At 46.7% G+C, this 14,999-nt stretch overlaps 1 protein-coding gene across 2 annotated transcripts in view; it reads right to left on the bottom strand.

Moving 5' to 3' along the window:
• Positions 1 to 14,999, bottom strand: part of PEX7 (peroxisomal biogenesis factor 7) — a 697,365-nt gene that overhangs the window by 506,872 nt on the left and 175,494 nt on the right. The window lies entirely within an intron of this gene.

The following is a 14,999-nucleotide window of genomic DNA, read 5'->3' as shown; positions in this document are numbered from 1 at the left end:
AGCGGCACATCTTCTCCAAGATCAGGCGATTCAGGTTTAATTGGACAATGTCACGGTGGTGTCCTACATAAACCGACAGGGCGGAACGAAGAGCATAGTGACAATGTCGGAGGTAACAAGAATCCTCCCTCTGGGCAGAAAAGCACACAGTGGCGCTGTCAGCAATCTTCATTCCGGGAGTGGACAACTGGGAAGTGGACTTCCTCAGCAGACACGATCTCCATCCAGGAGAATGGGGCCTCCAACCGGATGTGTTTGCATAGGTGACAAGCCAATGGGTTGTACCTCAGATAGACATGTACCTCAACAAGAAACTTCGGAGGTACCGTACCAGGTCAGGAGACCCACAGGCAGTAGCGGTGGATGCACTGGTCACTCCGTGGGTGTTCCAATCAGTGTATGTGTTCCCTCCGCTTCCACTCATCCCATGGATCCTCAAACTAATAAAAAGCACAAGAGTTCAGGCAATCCTCATTGCTGGCCAAGAAGGGCTTGGTACGCGGATCTTCTGTAATTACTGCTGGAGTATCCGAGGCCTCTTCCTCTTCGCGAGGACCTTCTTCAACAGGGGCCGTTCGCTTATCAAGACTTACTGCGGCTATGTTTGACGGCATGGAGGTTGAACGCCAGATCTTAGCTCAGAAGGGCATTCTAAACAAGATCATTCCTACCCTGATACAGGTTAGGAAGGGAGTAACGTGTAAACATTACCATCGGATTCGGAAAAAGTATGTGTCTTGGTGTGCATCCAAGAAGTTTGCTAAGATGGAGTTTCAACTGGGACGTTTTCTCCTCTTTCTGCAAGCAGGTGTGGATGTGGGCCTACGCTTGGGCTCCATAAAGGTCCAGATTTTGGCCTTGTCCATTTTCTTCCAGAAACAATTGTCTACTCTCCCTGAGGTTCAGATATTCTTGAAAGGGGTTCTGCACATCCAACCACCCTTGTGCCTCCTTTGGCACCTTGGGGTCTTAATGTGGTGCTGCAGTTCCTGCAATCGGATTGGTTCAAGCCTTTACAGGAGGTGGATGTCAAGTTTCTTACTTGGAAGGCGGTCACACTGTTGGCATTGGCATCTACTAGACGTGTTTCCGAATTGGGGGCATTGTCCTGCAAGAGCCCCTACTTGATTTTCCACGAAGATATAGCTGAACTCAGAACGCGTCAGCTTTTCGTATCAACCAACCTATTGTGGTGCCAGTGGCTACTGACTCCTCAATTACCTCCTTGGATGTGGTGAGGGCTTTGAAGATTTATGTGAAGAGAACTTCTCGTCACAGGAAGTCGGACGCTCTGTTTGTCCTTTATGATCCCAACAAGGTTGGGTGTCCTGCTTCTAAGCAGATGTTTTCTCGCTGGATCAGGTTTACTATCCAGCATGCTTATTCTATGGAAGACTTGCCGTGTCCAAAATCGGTTAAGGCCCACTCTACTCGTAAAGTGGGTTTCTCCTGGGTGGCTGCCCGGGGTGTCTCAGCCCGAGACTGATCAAAACTGTAACATAACCCTTATGTAAGCAAAAACTATATACAAGTCTTGCAGAATTTTGTCCACACTGGGACGGGCTCCCAGCATCCTCTACGTACTAGGAGAAAAAGATTTACCCGTAGGTTTAAAACCTTATTTTCTCTTACGTCCTAGAGGATGCTGGGGACTCCGTAAGTACCATGGGGATTATACCAAAGCTCCAGACCGGGCGGGAGAGTGCGGATGACTCTGCAGCACTGATTGAGCAAACATGAGGTCCTCATCAGCCAGGGTATCAAACATGTAGAATTTTGCAAAGGTGTTTGAACCCGACCAAGTAGCTGCTCGGCAAAGCTGTAAAGCCGAGACGCCTCGGGCAGCCGCCCAAGTAGAGCCCACCTTCCTAGTGGAATGGGCCTTTACCGAATTTGGTAACGGCAATCCAGCCGCAGAATGAGCCTGCTGAATCGTGTTACAGATCCAGCGAGCAATAGTATGCTTAGAAGCAGGAGCGCCAACCTTGTTGGCTGCATACAGGACAAACAGTGCCTCTGTTTTCCTAACACGAGCCGTCCTGGCTACATAAATTTTTAAGGCCCTGACTACATCAAGGGACTTGGAATCCTCCAAGTCTCCCGTAGCCACAGGCACTACAATAGGTTGGTTCATATGAAACGATGAAACCACCTTAGGCAAAAAATGAGGACGAGTCCTCAACTCTGCTTTATCCACATGGAAAATCAGATAGGGGCTTTTGTGAGACAAGCCGCCAATTCGGACACCCGCCTTGCAGATGCCAAGGCCAACAACATGACCACCTACCAAGTGAGAAATTTTAATTCAACCGTTTGAAGAGGTTCAAACCAGTGAGATTTGAGGAACCGTAACACCACGTTAAGGTCCCATGGTGCCACTGGGGTCACAAAAGGAGGCTGAATGTGCAGCAGTCCCTTTACAAAAGTCTGGACTTCTGGGAGAGAAGCCAATTCCTTCTGAAAGAATATAGATAGGGCCGAAATCTGTACCTTAATGGAGCCTAACTTCAGGCCATATCCACTCCTGTCTGTAGAAAGTGGAAAAAACGGCCCAGGTGGAAATCATCCGTAGGAGCATTCTTGGCTTCACACCAAGATACATACTTCCTCCAGATACAGTGATAATGTTTCGCCGACACCTCCTTCCTAGCCCTTATCAGAGTAGGGATGACTTCCTCCAGAATACCTTTCCCAGCTAGGATTCGGTGTTCAACCGCCATGCCGTCAAACGTAACAGCAGTAAGTCTTGGAACACGCAGGGCCCCTGTTGCAACAGGTCCTCCCTGAGAGGAAACGGCCATGGATCTTCTGTGAGCATCTGCCGAAGATCCGAATAACAGGCCCTTCGAGGCCATCTGGAACAATGAGTATTGTCTGCACTCTTTTTCGTCTTATGATTCTCAATATTTTTGAGATGAGAGGAAGAGGAGGGAACACATAGATCAACTGAAACACCTATGGTGTCACCAGGGCGTCTACCACTACTGCCTGAGGGTCTCTCCGAAGCTTCTTGTTGAGGCGTGACGCCATCATGTCTATTTGAGGAAGTCCCCAAAGACTTGTTATCTCTGTAAACACTTCTTGATGAAGTCCCCACTCTCCTGGATGGAGATCGTGTCTGCTGAGGAAGTCTGCTTCCCAGTTGTCCACTCCCGGAATGAAGACTGCTGACAGAGCGCTTACGTGATTTTCCGCCCAGCGAAGAATCCTGGTGGCTTCCGCCATTGCCACTCTGCTCCTTGTCCCGCCTTAGCGGTTTACATGAACCACGGCTGCGACGTTGTCTGATTGAATCAGAACCGGTAGGTCGCGAAGAAGATTCTCCGCTTGTCGTAGGCCGTTATATATGGCCCTTAATTCCAGTATGTTGATATGTAGACAAGCCTCCTGGCTTGACCGTAGTCCCTGAAAGTTTCTTCCTTGTGTGACTGCTCCCCATCCTCGGAGGCTCGCGTCCGTGGTCACCAGAACCCAGTCTTGAATGCCGAACCTGCGACTAAAAGGTGAGTACTCTGCAGCCACCACAGGAGAGACACCCTGGCACTGGAGGACAGGCTTATTTTCTGATGAATTTGAAGATAGGACCCGGACCACTTGTCCAGAAGGTCCCACTGAAATGTCCTCGCATGAAACCTGCCAAAGGGGATGGCCTCGTAGGTCGCCACCATTTTTCCCAGTACTCGAGTGCATTGATGGACTGACACTTTTTTCGGTTTTAACAGGTCTCTGACCATGTTCTGGAGTTCCTGGGCTTTTTCCATTGGGAGAAAAACCCTCTTTTGTTCCGTGTCCAGAATCATGCCTAAGAAAGATAGCCGAGTGGTTGGAACCAACTGTGACTTTGGTAGATTTAGAATCCAGCCATGCTGATGCATTTTTATTAGGAGATCGTCCAAGTACGGGATAATTGTGACCCCCTGCCTGCGTAGGAGCACCATCATTTCCACCATTACCTTGGTGAAAATCCTCGGGGCCATGGAAAGCCCAAACGGCAACGTCTGAAACTGGTAATGACAGTCCTGTACAGCGAATCTCAGGTACGCCTGATGAGGGGGATATATGGGGACATGAAGGTATGCATCCTTTATGTCTAGTGACACCAAAAAATCCCCCCCTTCCAGGCTGGAGATAACTGCCCGGAGCGATTCCATCTTGAATTTGAACTTCTTCAAGTACAGGTTTAGGGATTTTAGATTTAGAATGGGTCTGACCGAGCCATCCGGTTTCGGGACCACAAACAGGGTTGAATAGAACCCCTTCCCCTGTTGAACTAGGGGAACCTCGACAACCACTTGTTGTTGATACAGTTTTTGAATTGCAGCTAAAACTATCTCCCTTTCTGGGGAAGAAGCTGGTAACGCCGATTTGAAAAACCGGCGAGGAGGCACGTCTTCGAATTCCAGCTTGTATCCCTGGGATACAATTTCCATTGCCCAAGGATACACGTCTGACTGAGCCCAGACGTGGCTGAAGAGTCGAAGACGTGCCCCCACCGGCGCGGACTCCCTCAGTGGAGCCCCAGCGTCATGCGGTGGATTTAGTAGAAGCCGGGGAGGACTTCTGCTCCTGGGAACTAGCCGTAGCAGGCATTCTTTTCCCTCTACCCTTACCTCTGGCGAGGAAGGAAGAGCCCCGACCTCTTCTGGACTTATGCGGCCGAAAGGACTGCATCCGATATTGTGGTGTTCTCTTTTGCTATGGGGGAACATAAGGTAAAAAAGTAGATTTTCCCGCAGTAGCTGTGGAAACCAGGTCCGCGAGACCTTCCCCAAATAAAACCTCACCCTTGTAAGTTAAAACTTCCATATGCCTCTTTGAGTCGGCATCAACCGTCCATTGGCGGGTCCACAGGGCTCGCCTAGCAGAATTTGCCATGGCGTTGGCTCTCGAACCTAGCAGCCCAACATCTCTCTGAGCATCTCTCATATATAAGACTGCGTCTTTAATGTGACCTAAGGTCAATAAAATGCTATCCCTATCTAGGGTATCAATGTCAGCTGAAAAGGTATCTGTCCAAGCTGCTACAGCGCTACAAACCCAAGCCGACGCTATTGCCGGTCTGAGCAAAGCACCCGTATGTGTATAAATTGATTTTAAGGTAGTTTTCTGTCTGCGATCAGCAGGATCCTTGAGGACTGCTGTGTCTGGAGACGGTAGCGCCACCTTCTTGGACAAGCGCGTTAAAGCCTTGTCCACCCTGGGCGAAGATTCCAACCGTACCCTGTCCTGTGCAGGGAAAGGATACGCCATAAGAATCCTCTTGGGAATCTGCATTTTTTTGGCTATAGCTTCCCAAGCTTTTTCAAATAACGCGTTCAGCTCATGAGATGGGGGAAAGGTTACCTCAGGTTTCTTTTCCTTAAACATGTGTACCCTCGTGTCAGGGACAGAGGGGTCATCTGTGATATGCAAAACATCTTTTATTGCAATAATCATATAATGAATACTTTTGGCCACCCTTGGGTGTAACCTCGCATCATCGTAGTCGACACTGGAGTCGGAATCCGTGTCGGTATCAGTGTCTGCTACTTAGGACAGGGGACGTTTCTGAGACCCTGAAGGGCCCTGTGACACAGTCAAAGCCATGGATTGACTCCCTGCTTTATCCCTGGACTCTGCTTTGTCCAATCTCTTATGTAATAAAAACACATTTGCATTTAAAACATTCCACATATCCAACCAATCAGGTGTCGGTGTTGCCTACAAAGACACCACAATCATCTGCTCCCCCTCCTCCTTAGATGAGCCATCCGCTTCAGACATGCCGACACACACGTACCGACACCCCCTCACACTCAGGGATATATATATATAGATATATATATATATGTAGACAGTTCCCCAATAAGGCCCTTTGGAGAGACAGAGAGAGAGTATGCCAGCACACATCCAGCGCCACCTGACACTGGAATAAAATCCCAGGAAGTACAGCGCTTTATATAAATATATATATACACTCACTGCGCCAATTAAATGTGCCCTCCCCCCTCTTATTTGCCCTCTGAAACCGTGTTCAGCAGGGGAGAGTCCGGGGAGCCAGCTTCTCTGCAGTGTGCTGTGGAGAAAATGGCGCTGGTTAATGCTGGAGGATCAAACTCCGCCCCCCACCGGCGGGCTTCGGTCCCACTCAAATTATTTATACTGGCGGGGGGTTTTCAATATACCGCCTCTGCAGTATCTAATCCATCTGCCAGTGTCCCTTGAGGTTTATATTGCTGCCCAGGGCGCCCCCCCTGCGCCCTGCACCCTTACAGTGACGGCTGTGTGCGTATGTGTGGGAGCAATGGCGCGCAGCGTTACCGCTGCGCATTACCTCAGTGAAGATCTGAAGTCTTCTGCCGCTTCTGAAGTCTTCTTTTCTTCTTAATACTCACCCGGCTTCTATCTTCCGGCTCTGTGAGGAGGACGGCGGCACGGCTCTGGGATGAACGGCGAGGGTGAGACCTGCGTTCGGACCCTCTGGAGCTAATGGTGTCCAGTAGCCTAAGAAGCAGAGACTATCATTTAAGTAGGTCTGCTTCTCTCCCCTCAGTCCCACGAAGCAGGGAGCCTGTTGCCAGCAGTGCTCCCTGAAAATAAAAAACCTAACAAAAAGTATTTTTCAGAGAAACTCAGGAGAGCTCCCATGCAGTGCACCCAGTCTCCTCTGGGCACAGGATCTAACTGAGGTCTGGAGGAGGGGCATAGAGGGAGGAGCCAGTGCACACCCATTCTAAAGTCTTTAGAGTGCCCATGTCTCCTGCGGAGCCCGTCTATACCCCATGGTCCTTACGGAGTCCCCAGCATCCTCTAGGACGTAAGAGAATATAGGATTTTAATTACCTACTGGTAAATCCTCTTCTCGCAGTCCCATGGGGTTGATAAAGCTAAATATTTATCGTATATAATACCCTTTATGAGGTCTAAGAACACTGTACGCTATTTATGTATGAAGTACCGTAAGGGTACGCTAGTTGCGTAACAATCGCTTTGCCGTGATCGAGACGCTCAAGCGTCACGTTCACTCACGGCCAAGAGATCACAGGCAGGCACGTTATTGGCTGTTAACTAAAGTAATGATTCGCTATAGCGTAGCTAACGCTCGGGGCCACGAGGAGATCACTAGCGGAGCTGACGCTCACTATATTAAACCTTTGTATCTAAACCATAAACAGTGTATTGTGCAGTAAAACCTTAGTGTAATGTTAGAGAGTAAATGCAACACAGTATAACCTTATTACCTTAAAAGCTGTTTGAGCGTCACCGACGCTCTGAGAATACTTAATACTATAAGAAACACACAGATACCGTGCTCAGGGTCCAACGCCTAAAATATATATTATGAATGCTATACTTGCAAAAGAGTTAAACACAATACAAGTCATACACTACAATATAACATAGACCACCTAACCAGATAACTACACAGGAAATACAATACAATACAATTTAAGGGAAAATGAGAGAGAAAGAGAAGGAGAGAGAGAGAGAGAAATTGAGAGAGATTGGCCCACAATAACAAGAAGATCAATATAGTTGCGGAGAAACACTTACGCACAAGGGGAAACGATCGCATGCGCCTCGATATCCAGCTCCCGATTATCAGCAATGAGAACCGTTGAAGAGAGTGAACTGGATATGGTCGGCCTGCCTATTTATGCCCCACACACAATACAATTCAATGGTCCCTACAATCTCATTGTTCATTGGACATAGGAATTCGGCTTCGCATTATAACAAAAGGTCATAGGTTGATTCATACAGGTGGGCTGTGACTATTTCCAACTGCTCAGGTGGGAGGGAAACTGGGTTTCCCGCCGCATGGGTAATAAAGTGCAAATAAAGTAAATGTTCATAAACTTCTTATGTCCATAACTATTCGCACGAGCGATTGATCTGCTTCAAACCAACACCGGAATATTTCTAATTAAATATTCTTCCGATGGATACTAAACACCACTGTATTACTCCTGTCTGACCCTTCGTATCAAACAAAGAGGGATTTCTCTGTTCATGAACATTCTATATTAACCAAACTTTCAGAATCTATCAAAGGGACCATGATCTACAAAATACATTATTAGTGAAAATATGTAATGATTGAGTCGCACGCTACGATCGCATAAACTCTACCGTAAATACGCATACCATGCGCCTGCGGGTGCCCGCGACTGTGAGTATGCGCACGTACGGGAGAGCGTACGCATGCGCAGCATGGACCAGTATGAGGTGCAAATATGGCAGTGTGTGTAGAGATATTTTTCTGACTTTGACAGTCCACCCTTTGGCAGTCAATAATAACTGCCACCTTCTAAAACATTTCAAAAGGAGAAAAATATATGTCAGGGTTTAATTCATTTCCATGGTTGGGTAAGGGAGGAGTGAGGAGTAGGTGGGAAGAGTGTATGACCTAGTGAGATAGCAGAAGCATGTATGTATGAGTCCATGTTTGGGGGGTCATGTATCATCGTGCCGTACGTGTTGTAAATCAAGCTTCGAGGTATTGCGAAGTATACATTTGAATTCCTTCTTATCCCGTGGTACGGGTCTGTGGATGGGCTGTCAAACTTTACCGAGCTCTTTTCGGTTTTGGTTGTAACAAAATGGGGAAGCACATTTTAGTTGATGATACATGAATGGGGGAGATATGTGATTGCTGATATCTGTGCCTGTATTCCCTATCGACTATGTGTGTCATTACCTGTGGGTTGTAGAAATGAAGAAAAGACATAATTACGGTAAATGCGGTGGTATTCTATGTCAGGTAAATGTACAGTCGTCGATTGAGGTTTTGTTCGGTATCAGTTGAAAGTCGTCTTCTTTGCACTGTTTTGCCCATTAGGTGCGAGCAAAAAGCTTTGTCAATGCCAATAGACTTACAAAAATGTTGGGCTAGCGTGAGTTTAAGAATTCTAGGGAAACTGGGGATCCATGGCAAAGTTCATCAAATGTCCGTATCTAAAAGTGGTCAAAACTTCTTCTTTGGTCAATCCGTTGTCTGTATAGTGTCTTGTCAACTTCCTCGTCCAAGGGGGTCTTTTTATCTTGGAGAAAAACAGAAAAACAGGTGAAAGAAACGGACCGTAGAAATCGCATTTTCATCACATCATTGTTTCTACATTTGGGTCATAAATCAAGTCCAGGTTAATTACAGTTTCCTCACTCCTTAAACTCATTACCCTAGTACGATGATTGCACTTCATTAAAGCCTGACCGCATCTAAATATCAATCCAATCGATATGACAACACCTAAGATACATAGGAGAAACTTCCCAACATCCATTATGACTCCTTGAGCCCAGTCTCCTAAACCAGAAAACCAATTTCGCGGGTTCAACCATGACACCCAACCAGTCAGCTCATTACCTACAGCAGCAAGAGTGAGATTGTGTCTCCTGCGAAATTCCCACTTCAATTGGAGAATATCGTCCATCTTTTGGTCTATGACCTCGACCGGATCCTCGGTGCTATTTGTAATATATGTGCAACATTTCACGCCGTATTGTGTTGCCAGTGTGACACAATATCCGCCTGTCACTGCTGTGAGGTAATTGAGAACCATTCTATGCTGTACCAGTTCTGTTTTGTAAGCTTGAAGTTCCCTTCCAGTATACCTAAACGTGTCATCATACATTTCAGTGATATTATCTAACAAATTTGCGAGCGCCGATATGTATTTATAATTCAGCACTCCTCTAGCGGTGCGGGTGAAATCTAACGCGATTAAGAATTGAATCCCGGTGGATTCACTTATCAGATCAGAGGCCGGATGCTCTGTCTTCTCTATCAGGTGCCTTTTAACAACGTGCTCGTAATGGGTGTGAGTATAAGGAGCTTGGGCACCACGGTGTATGTCTTTCATTTTGTCATGTGATACAGTCATTACTTCAGGCAGTACTTTTCCAATATAACACAATCCTACAGAGTTTGGGGCAAGCCACTTGTACGCCTTTCTCCCGCATATGAAATATGCATCATCGGGGAGAACATATGGGACGGAGTAGGACATAACCATATTACACACCTTCCATGTGAAATCTCCTAACCCTAATTCTTCCATCTGCTTAGTACACGTATCAGGTTGTACGATATGTGCACAGTATCCTGGTGATACCTCTCCAACTTTAGTAATCCTATTTCCTAAGGTATACCTATACCGGAAAGATTTTCCTCTACTGGCTATGTGGCGTACAAGCTCTGTATCTGTAGGCATTCTATCTGCTCTATGCGAAAAGGTCATGGTGTGGTTACTCCATGACACTTCCCAATTTCCCGGTTTTCGGGGATTGGAGATGTTGAAACATAATAGGGACCTATCCACATGGTATTGGTGGAGCTTCAAACTAGGAGGGCTGGAGATATTAAACCTCCGGTCCACCGGTCTCCCACCATTTAACTCAAGTACCTCCTCTATCGTTAAAGGAAATGGTACTAGCCCTGATTTGCTATGACCCTGAGGTACTTGAGAGCATACCCAACAATCTGTTTTGTTTAACACATTACCCACTAAGGAGTGATAGTCACTCAATGGATGCCGGTCCATATGGATATTAAAACTGGATTGGCATTTCTTAATGCACCCATCCTCAATGACATTGTTACAGAGCCTACAGATACAGTTTTCTTCAGCTAACAATCCTTCACAATTCCTTCTATGGTCAATGCTATCGGATCGTTTTCTGATACTCGCCTTTGCTTGTTGATTATGTTGTTCTCGGAAAACTACGCCTCCATCTTTATCATCAGAACCCATTCCAGAACCTCTCTCGACCTCCATGGTACTCTCGCCGGAACAGACTGCTCTGGTCAACATCATGGTCAACAGGAAAATCCGGATCACAGTCTCTTGGGGCAAGTCCATCTTAGGAGGAGACGAAGAAGAATGAAAAGGGGGGGAAAATAATTTGAGGGAGAGGGGATGGGAAGTGGAGAAAAACAATAAAAGGGAATGGGGAGTTGACAACAGCTCTTGGTCTTGAGATTTTCACGGCTCAGGTGCCGCCTCAGTCCTCCTGGAACAGACACTCCAGTGATACAACCTCTACCGTCTGTTCCTTATCACGGGACTTCTCTGGATCAGCAACCTTCTTGCAGTGGGATGAATGAACCCAAGTCTCTCTCTCAGCAACCTTCAATGCTGTAGTGCTAGTCAATAAGACCTGGTATGGTCCTTCCCATCTGTCAATAAGGCAACCTGAGCGTAGAAAATTCCGTATCATTACATAATCCCCAGGTTCAATGTCATGACAATTACTATCTGGTAAATCAGGAATCACTAACTTCAGATTATCATTTTGATTCCTCAACTGTTTACTCATGTTAATCAAGTACTTTACAGTCACTTCATTGTTACATTTCAAATCATCCTGAGGGTTAATCATGACATGCGGTTGTCGACCAAACAAGATTTCAAAAGGGGACAGATTAAGAGGGGACCTGGGAGTGGTTCTGATGCTGTACAGTACAATGGGTAAAGCTTCTGGCCATGTCAATCCTGTCTCTGCCATCACTTTACTCAATTTATTTTTAATAGTGCTGTTCACTCTTTCGACCTTCGCACTCGCCTGTGGACGGTACGGAGTGTGCAGCTTGCTATCAATTCCCATCAATTTACACATTCCTTGAAAGACATCACCTGTAAAATGGGTACCCCTATCACTTTCGATAATTCTAGGGATACCATATCTACATACAAATTCCTGCACAATTTTCTTAGCAGTAAACATAGCGGTATTTGTGGCCGCTGGAAATGCTTCGACCCAATTTGAGAAAACATCTATACAAACAAGTACATATTTCAAATTTCGACAAGGGGGTAATTGAATGAAGTCAATCTGTATTACCTGGAAAGGGCCGCCGGCAGGTGGGATATGGGATGGTTCTGTAGGTATTGCCTTTCCAATATTCTTTCTCAGACAGGTAAGGCACGACATGGCTCTTTTACTCGCATGAGAGGAGAATCCTGGGGCGCACCAATATGCTCTTACCAACTTGCACATCCCTTTCCTGCCTAGATGAGTCAGCCCGTGAGCTGCCTCAGCCAAACATGGAAGGTATGTTCTGGGGGCCACTGGTTTACCATGTCCATCCGTCCAGAGTCCTGAGGACTCCTGGCCATATCCCTTTGCCTTCCAGACTGCCTTTTCCTGTGTGGAACACAAATTTTGCATCTCACACAACTTCTGTGTGTTGATGGTATTAAATACCATCAGTTGTGTGGTGTCTGTCTGTCTGGGGGTAGCAGCTGCTAACTTAGCTGCTTCGTCTGCTCGGCTGTTACCAAGCGATACTGGGTCTTGGCTATATGTATGTGCTTTACATTTGATAACAGCCACTCTGTCGGGTTCCTGTATCGCTGTAAGAAGCCTTTTTATGTGAGCTGCATGCGCTACCGGTGTACCAGCTGCCGTCATGAAATTTCTGAGGCGCCATAGGGCTCCGAAATCATGGACTACCCCGAATGCGTATCTAGAATCGGTGTAGATATTGGCTGATTTGCCCTTAGCCAATTCACATGCTCTGGTTAGGGCGACCAGTTCAGCAACCTGGGCTGAGTGAGGTGGGCCTAGCGGTTCCGCTTCTATGGTGCCTTGGTCATCTACGACTGCGTATCCAGTACACAAGTCTCCCGAGTCTGACTGTCTATGACAACTACCGTCCGTGTAGAACGTAAGTTCTGCATCTTCCAGTGGGTTGTCACTGATGTCAGGCCTTGCGGTAAAATTTTGGGTCAAATATTCTATACAATCATGAGTATCTTCCTTTGTATTAAATCCTCCTTCCCCAGTACTCTCATCCTCCACCCTTTGGGTCTGTCCAGACACACTTGGGAGATATGTTGCAGGATTTAATGCACTGCATCTCCTTATGGTGATGTTTACGGGGGCCATTAGTGCCAATTCCCATCTTGTAAACCGCGCTGATGAGACGTGCCTGGTTTGGGCAGAATTTAACAAGGCTGACACTGCATGCGGTGTATGAATTGTGAGGTTGTGACCTAGCACGACGTCTTCGCTTTTCGTTACTAGCAATGCTATCGCAGCAACGCTTCGCAAGCATGTGGGGAGGGATCGCGCTACCGTATCTAGCTGAGCGCTGTAATATGCTACTGGCCTGCTGGCATCACCGTGCTTTTGGGTTAGTACGCCTGCCGCGCAACCAGCACTTTCTGTTCCGTATAGTTCAAAGGGTTTCCCATAGTCCGGCATACCTAATGCTGGTGCCTGCGTTAGGCACTGTTTAAGTCTCTCAAATGCTGCCTCAGACTCGTCTGTATGCGAAATCCGATCAGGTTTGTTTGAGGAGACCATTTCCTGCAAAGGTAACGCTAACATGGAAAACCCTGGGATCCAATTACGGCAATACCCACACATTCCTAAAAATGTTCTGATCTGTTGCTGGGTTTGTGGCAGAGTCATGTCTCTAATTGCTTGAATTCTATCAGCGGTCAGGTGTCTCAGTCCTTGTGTTAAACAGTGTCCCAAATATTTTACCTTAGTTTGGCATAATTGCAACTTGTCTTTGGAAACCTTGTGTCCTGTGTCTGAAAGATGAAACAGGAGCTGTTTCGTATCCTTCAGGGATGCCTCCAATGAATCAGAACACAGTAGTAGATCATCCACGTACTGTATTAATACTGATCCACTCACTGGTTGGAAAGACTGTAAGCAATCATGCAAAGCCTGAGAAAATATACTTGGGCTATCTATGAATCCTTGTGGTAATCGAGTCCATGTGTATTGGACTCCTCTGTATGTAAATGCGAACAAATATTGACTGTCAGGGTGCAGAGGTACCGAAAAGAAAGCGGAGCAGAGGTCAATAACAGTGAAAAATTTCGCAGTGGGAGGGATTTGCATTAGGATGACAGCTGGATTTGGCACTACGGGGAACTGACTCTCAACTATTTTGTTAATCCCCCTTAGATCCTGCACTAGCCGGTAACCCCTCCCCCCACTCTTTTTCACAGGGAAGATGGGACTATTAGCAGTGCTGGACGTTCTTACCAGAATGCCCTGTTGTAGCAAGCGCTCTATTACTGGGTAAACTCCTAACTCCACCTCTGGCTTCAGAGGGTACTGTGGGATTTTTGGAGCTATCCTACCATCTTTTACTTGTACAACTACCGGAGCTACGTTTGCCATTAATCCAGTGTCCTGTCCATCTTTAGTCCAAAGTGACTCTGGTATCTGAGATGTCATTTCTTCTACTTGGGAGGGAGTCCTATTTGTCATAGTGGTATGTGACATTAATTTTGACGGGGAGTCTAACATGTCTCGTACTTCCTGAGCGTGATTCTCAGGTATGTCCAAGAATACACCTTCAGGAGTACAATAAATGACGCACCCCATTTTACACAGTAAGTCTCTTCCCAGGAGATTGGTCGGTGCCGATGCAGCCAGCAAAAAGGAATGCTTGGTATGTAAAGGCCCTATTGTAATCTCTGCTGGTTTGCTAACAGGGTAATGCTGGACTACTCCTGTTACTCCCACGGCTGGAATTGTCCTACCAGTGGTCCTCATGCCCACTGTCGAATTTATCACTGATTTGGCCGCCCCTGTGTCTACAAGAAAGTTTAATGATTTACCAGCTACATTGATTGCAATTTCTGGTTCACTTCCAAGACTTGCAATCAATTTTACTGGCTGCAGATTACAGGTATGGCCACACCCCTATTGGGTATGGTGACCTCCCTGAATCCCGCTGGCAGCAACTACTTGTGAGGGAGTTAGCTGGGAACTACCAGAGGTTTGCCAATCTCTGTTTGGGGGGTATCTTTTTGTTTCCCCTGCATGTGGCTCATAACTCCGTTTCTGCGGACCTTGCTCCCAATGTCGTGTGTCGTGTCGTTGTCTAGGGGGTTGGTATGAGTTTCGTACATTCTTTACTCTACAATCTCGTGCCATGTGTCCCTGTTTATGACAAGAATAACAAGTAACCACACTTGACTTACCCACAGGGTCTGGTGATACAAACAAAGGCTGCCTTGTGGTCAGGGCCTGTATACTTACGGCCATTA

The sequence above is a fragment of the Pseudophryne corroboree genome, chromosome 4, assembly GCF_028390025.1.
Source record: "Pseudophryne corroboree isolate aPseCor3 chromosome 4, aPseCor3.hap2, whole genome shotgun sequence".
In the NCBI taxonomy this organism is placed as follows: domain Eukaryota; kingdom Metazoa; phylum Chordata; class Amphibia; order Anura; family Myobatrachidae; genus Pseudophryne; species Pseudophryne corroboree.
The sequence above is the reverse complement of the archived record's forward strand: the minus strand, read 5'-3'. Positions and strand labels throughout refer to the sequence as shown.